Source organism: Pteropus alecto, unplaced genomic scaffold, assembly GCF_000325575.1.
Source record: "Pteropus alecto unplaced genomic scaffold, ASM32557v1 scaffold50, whole genome shotgun sequence".
Classification (NCBI taxonomy): domain Eukaryota; kingdom Metazoa; phylum Chordata; class Mammalia; order Chiroptera; family Pteropodidae; genus Pteropus; species Pteropus alecto.
This window is the reverse complement of record NW_006431918.1, coordinates 7,645,300-7,658,213: the sequence shown is the minus strand read 5'-3', so window position 1 is coordinate 7,658,213 and position 12,914 is coordinate 7,645,300. Positions and strand designations below refer to the sequence as shown.

The window sequence follows — 12,914 nt, the reverse complement described above, 5'->3', positions numbered from 1 at the left end:
TCCAACCACAGAAAAATTTATTTGAACAGTTATTTCTTACAGCATTATTTAGAAATACTGGAAACTATCTAAATGTCCAAGTACAGGAGATTAGTTGAATAAATAATGGCACATACACACACAAAAGAAAAAACAATTATGCAGCTGTAAAAAATAACGAGGAAGATCTCTAAGGAATGATACAGAGTGATTTTCATGAAAAACTGTTATGTAAAAATAGTAAAGTTCAAAACAGTATATGCTGGATGCCAAGACAATTCAGAGAGAAAAATACAGGCATTTGAACAAATGGTGCTCAGAAAACTGGGTATCCACATGCAAAAAAGAATGAGTGTAGGCCCTTACCTTACACAATGTGCAAAAATTAATTCAAAATGGATCAAAGATCTAAATGTCAAACCTAAAACTGTAAAACTTTTAGAAGAAAACACAGGGCAAAAGCTGCACAACACTGGATTTGGCAATGCTTCCTGGGATATGACGGCAAAGGCAACAAAAGAAAAACTAACAAACTAGACTTCATAAAAATGTTTAAATTATGTGCATCAAAAGATACTATCAACAGAGATACACCATTAAACAGAGCAACCCGCAGAATGAAAGAAAATATTTGCAAATTATATAACTGATACGGGATTAATAGCTGGAATCTACAGAGAACTCCTAAAACTCAACAACAATCCAATTCAAAAATGGGCAAAAGACTTGAACATTTCTCCAGAGAATATACAAATGACCAACAAGTACATAAAACATACTTAACGTGACTAATTATGTTATGTTAAGGAAATGCAAATCAAAAGTATAATGATGTATCTCACCGCACACTTACGAGGATGGCTACTAACAAAAAAAAACCCAGAAAAGTATTAGTGAGAATGTGGAGAAACCAGAACCTTTGTGTAATATTGGAGAGACTGGCAAATAGCACAGCCACTATGGAAACCATTATGGCAGTTCCTCAAAAAATTATCAGATGATCTAGCAATTCTACTTCTGGATATATACCCAACAGAATTGAAAGCAAGGTCTTGAAGAGATATCTGTACATCCATGTTCATAGCAGCATTATTCACAATAGTTAAAACACGGAAACAACCCAAGTGTTGTATCCATGGATTAATGGATAAGCAAAATGTGGTATATACATTCCATGACTATTATTCAGCTTTAAAAAGGAAATACTGCAATTTATGACAACATGGATGAATCTTGAGGACATTATGCTAAGTGAAATAAGCCAGCCTCAAAAAGGCAAATACTGTATGATTCCACTTAGAGTAGTCAAAATCATAGAGACAGAAAGTAGAAGGGTGGTTGCCAGGGGAAGGGGGAAATGTGGAGTTATTGTTTAATGGGTGTAGAGTTTTAGTTCTGCAAGACACAGTTCTGGAGATGAACAGTGGGGATGGTTGCACAATATAAATGTACTTAACACCACTGAACTGTACACTTAATAGTTAAAGTAAATTTTTTTGTTGTATTTAATTATTTTTTTCTTCCAGCTGAGGTTTAGTGACAATTATTAACATTCAAATATTCCTACAAAATACAACAATCACAATTAAATTCAATATATACAGACAATAAGTGTCAGAATTTTGAAAGAAAGTCTCTATAGGATTTCATCTAGCACTTGGAATTTGGGAGGCAGAAATGAAAATGCATATGCCAAATACAGGGAGTTGACAAACCAGGACAAAGCCAATGATTTATAGAAAGCTAAGAGATAAGAACTGGATATTCAGTACACCAGACAGTATAGATAGTTAAGGTAAATTTTACATTATATATTTCTACCGCAATAAGAAGAGGAAAAAAGCTACCTTCCTTCTAAGAAAGAGAAAATTAGAGAACATACATATATATATATATCTGCTTTGCTTAAAAATAAATGAAAAGCAAATCAGAAAACAATGAAGCTGATTACCTATAAGTGAAAAGATGTTCCATGTATTCAATAAAAATTTTAATTAAATCGAGAAAGATGACAAGGAGGGAAAATTAAAATCACAAGAATTCAATTGCAGTTAGAATGAATAGGGGAGAAAAAGAGCTAATCTGAGTAATTTATCAACACTTGACTATACAGTTGACCCCTGCTCAACACAGGTTTGAATTGTGTGGGTCCACTTACATGCAGATTTCTTTCAATAAATATATTGGAAATTATTTTGGAGATTTGTGATCATCTGAAAGAACTTGCAGATGAACCACATAGCCCACAAATATTTTAAAAATTAATAAAAAGTTAGGTATGTCATAAATGCATAAAATGTATGTGGATACTGGTCTATTTTATCATTCGCTACCATAAAATATACACAAATCTAGTATAAAACTTAAGTATTGAAACTTACACAAACACTTATAGACTATACAGGGTGCCATTTGCAGTTATGAAATATAAAGATGAAGTATAAATCATAAATGCAAAAAACTTACTGTAATACATACTGTAATAATTTCACAGAAATTTCCTGTTGATATTGCAATGAGCTCAAGTATTGTGAGTATTCACTTAAAATACCATGTGACACTAATCATGTTTGCGTGAGCAGTTCACATCTCCAATAAATTGCGTATCACAGTAAAAAATATCTCTCGCAGTTCTCACATATTTTTCATCGTATTTAGTACAATACTGTAAACCCTGAATAACACCGTGAGACCTATATGAAGTGCCACTAGTGATGCTGCAAGTGCTCCCAGGAAGCAAAGAAAAGTAATGACATTACAAGAAAAAGCTGAATTGCTTGATATGTACCAAATATTGAAGTCTGCAGGTATGGTTGCCTGCCATTTCAAAATAAATGAATCCAGCATAAGGACCATTGGGGGAAAAAAGGAATTTCATGAAATTGTCACTACAGCTACTCCATCAGGAGAGAAAACCTTGCACTTTTCACAAAATACCTTTTTCTCATACTGAAAATGAAGCTTTTATGTGGGTGCAAGATTCCTATATGAAAGGAATATCTACAGACTCTAAAATGACTTGAGAAAAAGCAAAGTCACTGTATGACAAGTTAAAGCAGAAGCAAAGTGAAGGATCTAAAGCTAGAGAATTTAATGCCAGCAAGGGATGGTTTGATCATTTTAGAAAGGTTTAGTTTAAAAATGTCAATAAGAGAAGCAGCTTCTGCCAACCAAGAGGCAGCAGATGAATTCCCAGAGAGCATTAAAAAAATCAGAGGAGAAAGCATATCAGCCTGAAGAGGTTTTTAATTCAGACAAAAATGCCCTATTCTTGAAAAAAAAAAGAAAAAGAAAAAAAGCCATTTATTAGTAAGGAAGAAAAGCACCAGAATTTAGGTGGGGGGAGGGAAAGATTATGGTCTGGACTGCCCTTATCTATAAAGCTGCTGACACCAAAGACTTTAAGGGAAAAGAAACCCGCCACCAGTCTTCTGGTGTACAAAAAGATATGGACAGTAAGAACACTTTCTGAATTGGTTCCATCTATGCTTTGTCCCTGAAGTCAGGAAGTATCTTGCCAATAAGAGACTTCCTTTTAAAGTTCTTCTGATATTGGACAATTCCCCTGACCATCCAGAACTTCATGAGTTCAACACCAAAGGCATTAAAATGGTCTGCCTACTTGCCCCCAAACACATCTCTAATTCAGCCTCTAGATCATGGGGTCATGAGGACCTTTAAGACTCATTATGCATGATAGTCTACGGGAAGGACTGTCAATACTATGGAAGAGAACCCCAAAAGAGAAAACATCACGAAAGTCTGGAAGGATTACGTCATTAAAGACACCATCATTGTTATAGAAAAAGCTCTGAATACCATCAAGCCTAAAACAATAAATACCTCCTGGAGAAAACTGAGTCCAGATGTTGTGCATGACTACACAAGATTTATGACAGAACCAATCAAGAAAATCATGGAAGAGATTGGCAAAAAGTAGGTGAAAGGCTTCCAGATATGGACTGTCGAGAAATTCACTAGCTAACAGACACCGCACCAGAGTAATTAACAAAAGACAACTTGATGAAGATGAGTGCTTCCAAACCAGTGCCAGATGATAAGGAATAAGACATTATTAGAAGCGGTGCTGAAAAACAAATTCGTGTTCTGGCAGAAGTATTGATTATTCAAGACTGCTTTTGACTTCTTTTTCAATACAGATCCTTCTATGATGGGCACTGAAACTAAAGCAAAGAGTTGAAGAATTGGTACCATATAAATTCATTTTTAGAGAAATGAAAAAGCAAAAAAGTCACACGGAAATTACATTTTCATAAAGTTACACTGAATGTGCCTGCCTCCCCTTCCTACCCTTCCACCTTCTTCACCTCTTCCCTGTCAACCCTGAGATGGCAACACCAAACACTCATCTTCCTCCTCCTCCTCCTCCTCCTCAGCCTACTCAACATGAATCTACTTCTACTTAATAGTAAATAATCATGATAGTGAAGTTAAAAATCTGTTCTGTATGTCTGAGTGTGTAAAAATCTAATAACTGTACAGTAAGAACTCAGACATTTTTGTGCAATCATCATCATCCTCACTTAAGTATTCATCATATAGAAAATTATGTGCAAGACCTGTATAGAAGTGGATAGCTTATCCTTACATAGGCATATGGAGAGTAATATTTAACATAAATTTAATAATGTTTTAATTTTCTTACTGTTTTATAACTTTGTTTTCAAAGAATTACAATACTGAATGCCTCTTTCCTAATCGGAGAAATTGTATCAGCCTTTCATCACAGATTTTTTTAATGTAACGATGTTTATTGTTAGTTATCAATAGTCATGAATATGACTATTACTGTATGCCATAATGTTTTATACCGATTCATTCATTAGTGTATAGGCTAGGCTACTGTGATGCAATCATATTGATTACACTAGACTACCATAAAGCAATCACACTCCTTCACTGTTATCAATCCATGAATTGTTATATCTGTAAATAATTTTTCATGCTATCTTTTCATTTCTGATGTCTAGTGTTAAAAATACATGTAACATCTATAGTGTTCTGTATAAGACAATACTGATGTAGATAATGACTGACAATTCATCTTGTAAAAAGACAACATAAATTTATGGTATCAAGATACAGCACAATACTATAAATGTATTTTCTCTTCCTTATGATTTTAATATTTTCTTTTATCTAGTTTACTTTATTGTAAGAATACATTATATAACACATATAACATACAAAATATGTGTTGATCAACTGTTTATGTTATCAGTAAAGATTCCTGTCAACAGTAAGCTATTAGTTGTTAAGTTTTTAGAAAATCAGAAGTTTTATGTGAATTTTCGACTGCATGGGCAGTCAGCATCCCTAACCCCCATGTGCTCAAAAATCAACTGTACATGTGTATATGTATGTGTATACATACCTACACACATACACATACCCTCAGTCTTAGCTTGGGTAGGGGGCTGAAATGCAAACAAATTCTGATTTTTAGTAGGTGGGCTTTTTGTGTGTGTGTGGTAGTAGTATACGCAAAGCAATTCTAAAACTATTTTTGAAGTATTTTAGGACTAAGCAAATGAGATATATACTTTTGGAAGCCAGGGTTCTCACTGAGAATACAAATAAGGAATGTGTGAGAAAATCAAGAATCCTGTAGGGATGGGCTGGATTTGCACTTGTAAATTCTAAAATATGTATATGTGTATGTGCAAACATAAGCATAAGCATATATAAAATTAAATATGAATGTGTGCATATAAGTACACAGACATATATACTCGTTTTTACATACATACACACACACACATGCACACGCGCGTATGTTTCTTCCTCTGTCAACTGAAAGAACCAAGAAGCAAAGATGCCTCCAGAATAATGAGAACACCTAGCACAAAATCTTGCTAAGACCATTCCCTACAAAGGAACCTAAGTTCCTCAGAAAAGTGGCTCACTCGAGGATAGGCATAACATTAACCTGGAACACATTATGTCACAATGTACAGAAGTACATCAAAATAATTAAGGACAGTAATGAATTATAGACAACTATATAAAATAGGAATCTAAGCATTTATATCTATAATAAATAAGTAAGTAAGTAAGTAAATGGGGAAGGACAGAGGATTCTTGCCTATGGTAGAATGCCAAGGGCTGACTGGTAAATGTGAAGGGAATGCTGGAGCTTAAAAATCAACATTTTGCAACTATCAATATAAAGATTTGTTTAGGCGAGAATCATCCATGGATGAGAAATCTACGGAGGAAATTTGCTGAGAAACAAGATAATTGCATGGTTTTAACGTGTTTCCTCACAGATTACTTATTAATCACAAGGGTAAAAATAATAGCTATATAGTGGAGAAGTGAGACAACACCTCGAGCAAGTAACAAAAATTATCATCACCAATGAAGATCAAATGAATATTGTAGGACTCCAGATTTGATGTCCTGAGAAAAACACAACATCACTTAGGTAGAATCTTTAGGAGGGTTTCATAACCTAAACCTAATCATGAGCAAATATAAGAAAAACCCAAAATAAGAAACACTATTAAAAAAAAAAAAAAAGACCATTATTCAATTTATCAACATCATAAAAGGCAAAGAAAGGCTGTGGAAATATTCCAGATTAAAAGAGACTAAATAGACAAAAGTAAATTCAGTATCTGACCCTAGACTGAATCCAAATGGAAAAGAAGGAAAAAAGTATAGGATGTTATTAGACCAAGTGACAAAAATGAAGTATAGATGGTGTTTTAAAAATACTGTATCAAAGTTAAATTTGTTGAATAATTAAAACTGACAATTGTATTTTGGTTATGTAAAAGATATACACTATGGCATTTAGGGGTATGTTCAACTTAATTTCAAATGCCAGAAAGAAACTGTGTAGAGGGGGAGAAGCGAAAGGGGGAGGGGGAGAAGCGAAAGGGGGAGGGAGAAATGAAATAGATTGTTAATAGGTTAATCTAAAAAAGATAAGCAGATGTTCTTGGAACTTTTAAGTTTGCAGTTATTAACAAAAAGGTTTTTTTTAAGTTTAAGTGATAAGAAAGTATTGTTGCATAGTTTAATAGATAATGTTTTTCTCTTTTTCGGTGATACATAAAATAACGATGCATCTTAGAATTAATAGCATCTTAAGAGTCAAGGAAAAATGAATGGGCAAAAAAACAACACAGTACATTTTCTTCATCCAGCTAACAAGCTTTTAGGGAAAAACACAGAAGACCCACAATGTACACTAAATTAAAACTACTTAGTGGTACAACAGACTTGGTATTCAACGTGGTCTTCAAGTAATTGGTAGTTTATTAATTGTTCCTTAAGTCCTATTCTACAATACATGTGCTTAATTATAAAAGTATCTACATATGTTGCAAGGAAATCAAGATACAACTATTTAAAATATGTAATATGCTTTAAATGGGCTTTAGATGTTCAAAAAACAAAATGGTTCTTGAAAACTAGGCTTAGAGGGAACTGAAAATTGTAAGATTGGTTAATATGTGACCATCCAAAACTAAATGTTGATAAAAGACAAACTAAAAACAAAGGAAAAATATAAGATTACAGTAAATCTGAGATTCGAATATAGTAAGTAGTAAAAGCATTATTCAACTGTCAGAGAAATCCTCATAAAAATATAATAAATGCTAGGATTACCAGAGATTTTTTTTTTTTTTTTTTGCTTTCATCTACATATTACAGTGTATCTGACAAAAGGAAAAGCCCAAAGAATTAAAAATACAGGTTTCTTTTGTAATTTGCATGACTTTTACCACTGCATTTCTACTTCTGGAAGGAGCTAAAGATGGGTCAAATAAACTATTACAGAGGACCAATAGTGAACAAAGAAGTCACAGAATGTAGGGCAATGCTTATCAGAATAACTAAGTGAATCAGGAGACTATAAATGTGATGGAAGAAATTCAAGCAATTCGATGAGCTGGGAAAACAACCTGAACACCTACATTTTGATCTGTGCATTTACACAAATGACAGGTGCACAATGGAAAGTGAGAAAAAAAAATGTGTACTGATTTCCTAGGAATTATCCAGTCTGATGATTTTACCATTTTCTTTAAAATTTTCCATTCCAACTTGCAGCTACCAAATGGGAATTCAGTGAACATCCTTTTTTAATGCATTTATGTTGAAGTATCAAATGTAGAAAAAGAATTGAAAGAACACAGTCACATATGATACCAAGTCACAAATCATTCACCATAAGCACTGCTATGTTTCCTCTAAATTTCTTCTCTAAGATGTCAAAAACTGAAATCTGAAGTTATGTAAAAATATTTTTCTCCACATTGTTTTTGTTAGTATAAAAAATTATCTGATTAAAAGAAAACGATACAAAAAGACAACATAGAATGGTGGTTGCCTGGGGCTGGAGGCAAGGGGAGAATGTGCGGTTACCGTTGAATGGCTATGGAGATTCAGTTTTGCAAGATGAAAACAGTTCTGGAGATGGATTGTAAAATAATATGAATGTAGTTGATACCACTGTATAATATACTGAAAAATGGTTAAGATGGTAAACTTTGTTACATATATTTTACCAGAATAAAAAAGAATTCAAATGTCAGATAACTCAACATCAAGCAGTAAAAGAAATCCTATGGAAATCAAACTGAAGAACCCCAAACCTAATGATTTCCAGATATTAAGCAAAAAGGCAAATTGTACTACTTAATTCAATAGTTCTCAAGAGGATCATTTTGTTATCAAAACAGTATAACAAATAATTCAAGCTAATAAATTCTTTCAACTATGGTTAAATTATTTCTGTTTTTAAAGCTGGTGTTTAAAGAAGTACGTTTAGCTCCCAGCCAGGCACTGAGACAGCGAGGGAAGGAGTAGGCGTTAGGTATCTACTCTGCCCAGGAGGCAGAGACCTGGCCACCTTTGGTGGTGAACTCTATACTGAACTTAGACTAGCAGTGGGAATAACAGAGGGTGACCAGGAGTGAAGCTCTGGCGTAGGGCACCCCTGCCCCCTGAAGTTTGGCTGAAGCACTTGCCCCTAAGTGCTGCTGGCACACAAATGCTTCACCTCCTTGCTCAATTCTACACAGAAAGGTATTTCTTGTTACATTTCATACCGATTTTGGAAACTTGGGACCTTTAAAACTAACATTTCATGCAAAGAGCTCCTTTAAAACCTTTTGAGAAACATCTGTATACTCTGCCTCAAAAGATGGGATAAGTAAGGATGACACTAGAGATGGAATTAAGAAATCAGTAAGGGAGAGGTAGTATGCTGCCAGGCTCCAAGATAGCTCCCAGTAATTCTCACCCTCTAGTATTCATGCCCTTGTATACATATCCTACCACTCTTACACATTGCTGGTGGAAAAAGAAAAAGGTACAACCAATTTGCAAACAGTCTGATAGATTCTTAATATGTTAAACATATACCTACCGTATGATACAGCCATCCCACTCCTAGAAATTCATGAAAGTGTGTGACCATATGAGACCTGTATATAAATGTTCATTGCAGCTTTATCTGTAATAGCCACAAACTAGAAACAATCCGGATGTCTTTCAAAAGGTGAATGGGTAAAATTTTGGTATAGCCACACTATGAATACTACTCGGCAATAAGAAAATAATAAAATGCTGATACAACATGTATGGATCTCAAAATAATTATGTTAAGTGAAAAAAGACCAGAGAAACATACAATGTATGATTCCACCTGTATATATAATTTATATAAAATTCTAAAAAATGCAAACTAACCTAATTACCCTGACATAAAAGTGGATAGCAACATATTCTTTCAAGCAAAAATCATATTCAACCAGCCATTAGTTCTTCTACTTTATTTTTTTCCCTCTAAATTTGCCCTTTTTACCCACTTCCAATTTTCAGGAGCAGACATTTTTGTGTTCTTATTTTGTAATATATCCCCAGCACTAACAAAGACCAGCACATAGCTGATGCTCAATAAATACACACTGAATTAATTCCTCCTGCTAATCTTACTCTTTTGTCTGTTCCAATGTGTTCATATGCTTACCCATAGTTCTTCCCCTTAATGCTACCCTCAAGCTCTTAATTACCTACTCTCTCTTCTACAAACATTTTTAACTATGTCCTAAATTCTGCCTTTTAATGATTAATTAAACAAATAGTAATGAAGGGGAGCACAGTTAGTTCATTTAAAGATATAACCATATTTGATGAGCCTTACTCATTAGATAATAACTAGTTACTTTCTCTAAAACCAATCACATACCATATCAGTTTACATGTTATATATTATATAATATATATTGTATATATTATATATATTAAATATATTTAGTATTTGTGTATAATTCTGTACCAGCTGAAAAATGCTATAACGGGTGATCATGCTACCTAATTTGGCAAATTCTTCCTTATGTACATACATAATGAATGGAAATAATTCAGGGAGAGAAGCAGGTAACCCTGAAAAAATGGGTTATGATACATGTAGTCAATTTAAAACAAATGAGAGTTGGGGATGGATATGTGCTCAGTATCAGAAATCACGCCTAGGTATGAATCATGGCTCTGCTGTTTGGTGTGTTTGGAATACAAACAGTGAGTCTAGCTGGAAAAATCATTTCATGGGGTTGTTAAGACTGAATACATACATATAAAGTGCTTAAAACTATGTCAGTCTAACAAGTATTTCATAAATGTTAGCAATTATTAAATCTTATAATTATATATATTATTTAACAAATGAATTTCATTTAAAATAATTTATCAATTACATACCTAGAAATAGAAACAAAAAAGACCTACATTAACTATCAGATTCTATCAAAAACATACGTAGAAAAAAATTATAAAACTAGAATATTTATAACTTTAAAAAGAGATCAGAAAGTAAGGTTTTAATAATTCGGTATATCTAAAAGAACTTTATATGTTATATTAGAATAATTTAATTTAAATAGTTTTATTATGACTAAAATCAAGGCTATATATTAGTGCCCTGAAAATCTAGTAATCTTCTAGCATGATACACTTTATATCACTTTAGCAAATTAAATCTACCTTCTTATAATAAATTAGGTAATGATTACTCACTTTTGAAAAAAATACAATTTTGCTAGGATCAAAAGTAGCATGTATAAATGCTTTACAAAAATTATCACCAAGAAATGTGAAACAGAATCACTATTAACAAGTTCTAATGATTAAATATAGTCATCATTTAAGAAACAAATTTCATGAAAATGAAAAACACTTATTTCATAACATATGGACAGCTTATATATTTGCATTAATTAGATGGGCTTTATCCAAACTCAGGGACTTTAAAAAACCCAAGGCCATTAAATCTAAATGGAGCAAGCAAAATAAGCAAATTGGTGCCAAACCAAGAATCCTCCAGCTTTTAACATCGAAGTATATATACAGTACACTGAATTACAAAAAGGCATCTCCTCTGGGCTGAGAAATTGCCAAAATACAACCCTTTTAGAAGGATAAAATACAAAAAAAGAAACCCTTTTAATATCCCATGGAGGGCTGAATTTCAGCCACCACCAGCAACCCTTTGCCCAGGCAAAACCTGCACAACCATTACTTCAAGGTCCTGAATAAAGGGGGTAGCTGCTATATATAAATTATATATGTAATTTATATATATAATTATGTATTATATATACTATAAAGCTTCATTTCTTTTTTTATGTTTTCTATCTCCATTTTTTTAAAAAACGCCTACAGCACCTGGTATTCCTAGGTGGTCTCCCATCCAAGTACTAACTAGGCCCGACCCTGCTTCACTTCCGAGATCAGATGAGATCGGGCACGTTCAGTGTAGCATGGCTGTAGACTCAAAATTCTTATGTGAAGTCCTAACCTTCAACATGATGGTATCTGGAAGTGTGGCTTTTGGGAGGTAATTAGGGTTGGACTAGATCATGAGGGTGGGGCCCCATGATGGGATTAGTGCCCTTACAAGAGAAAGCTTTCTCTATGGAGTAAGCATACAGCAAGAGGGCTGCTTCATTCTTAAAATAAATTAAGATTTTAAGAAGTGCTTTAACTAACTATATTATCTTATCTGAACCTCACACAATGCCATAGGTCAACTAGGCAGGTTTGTTGTCCCTATTTACTAATAAGGAGATTGAATAAGAGTGATTAAGTGATTAAGATAAGGTCACCATTCAGTTTGGAAGTGGCAGAATTAGGTTTAAAGCCAGTTCAAGTATCTGAAATTCTGCCACATGGGTGATACAAAAGTATTTCACAAGGCAAAAGTCCCCAATTATTTTATAATGAAATGCTGCAATGAGCAAAATGCAAGCATGTAGAAATTTTTTCCCCAGGCCCCTTACCCAGATGATGGTTCTTTTTATTCTGAATTTGTAGCAGGGATTCTCAAATGCTACAAATAGCTGAAAGGCAAGAACTAGAAACCAGTTATCTGAATATTCAAGATACTTACCTGAAAAAGGTGTATGGTCGTGCCCATCTCTCTACCAAAAATACTCCTGAGATGTTTTCATTCATGCATGCATTAATTTATTTAACAAGTATTTGTTTAGTCTCTATTATGTTATGCTCTTTCCAAGCCCTGGAGAAAATACCTTAATGCAAGCTACAAGCCTCACTTCCTATGCTGCTCCTGACAAAGCTCACAGGCAGCTAAAACTTTCCTGAACCAAAAGGAGTGAACCACAAAGAACCACCTGAGCCTACCAATAAAACTAGCCAATTACATTCAACCTGTTAAAATCCAATGAGAGAAAAATAAGCCACACATAGGAAAATGTTTGCAATCTAAACTACTTAATAATTATGATTTGCTATATCTAATACTCCAAAACAAAATGCAGTTCCTTAACTGACATGCCATTTTCCACTAAAAAAATTGAAATGGTAATCTGCTATAAACCTTCACTCTACACACTAACCATCCTTCCTTCATTTGCTAACATGCACATTTTCTACTT

The 12,914-nt window shown here is 33.6% G+C and overlaps 1 protein-coding gene and 1 pseudogene across 1 annotated transcript in view; both read right to left on the bottom strand.

Annotated features, from left to right (window-relative positions):
• The window catches only part of LRBA (LPS responsive beige-like anchor protein), a 558,252-nt gene that overhangs the window by 528,803 nt on the left and 16,535 nt on the right, over positions 1–12,914 (bottom strand). The gene's annotated exons all lie outside the window — the stretch shown is intronic.
• Positions 11,671–11,789, bottom strand: LOC112475166 (annotated as a pseudogene).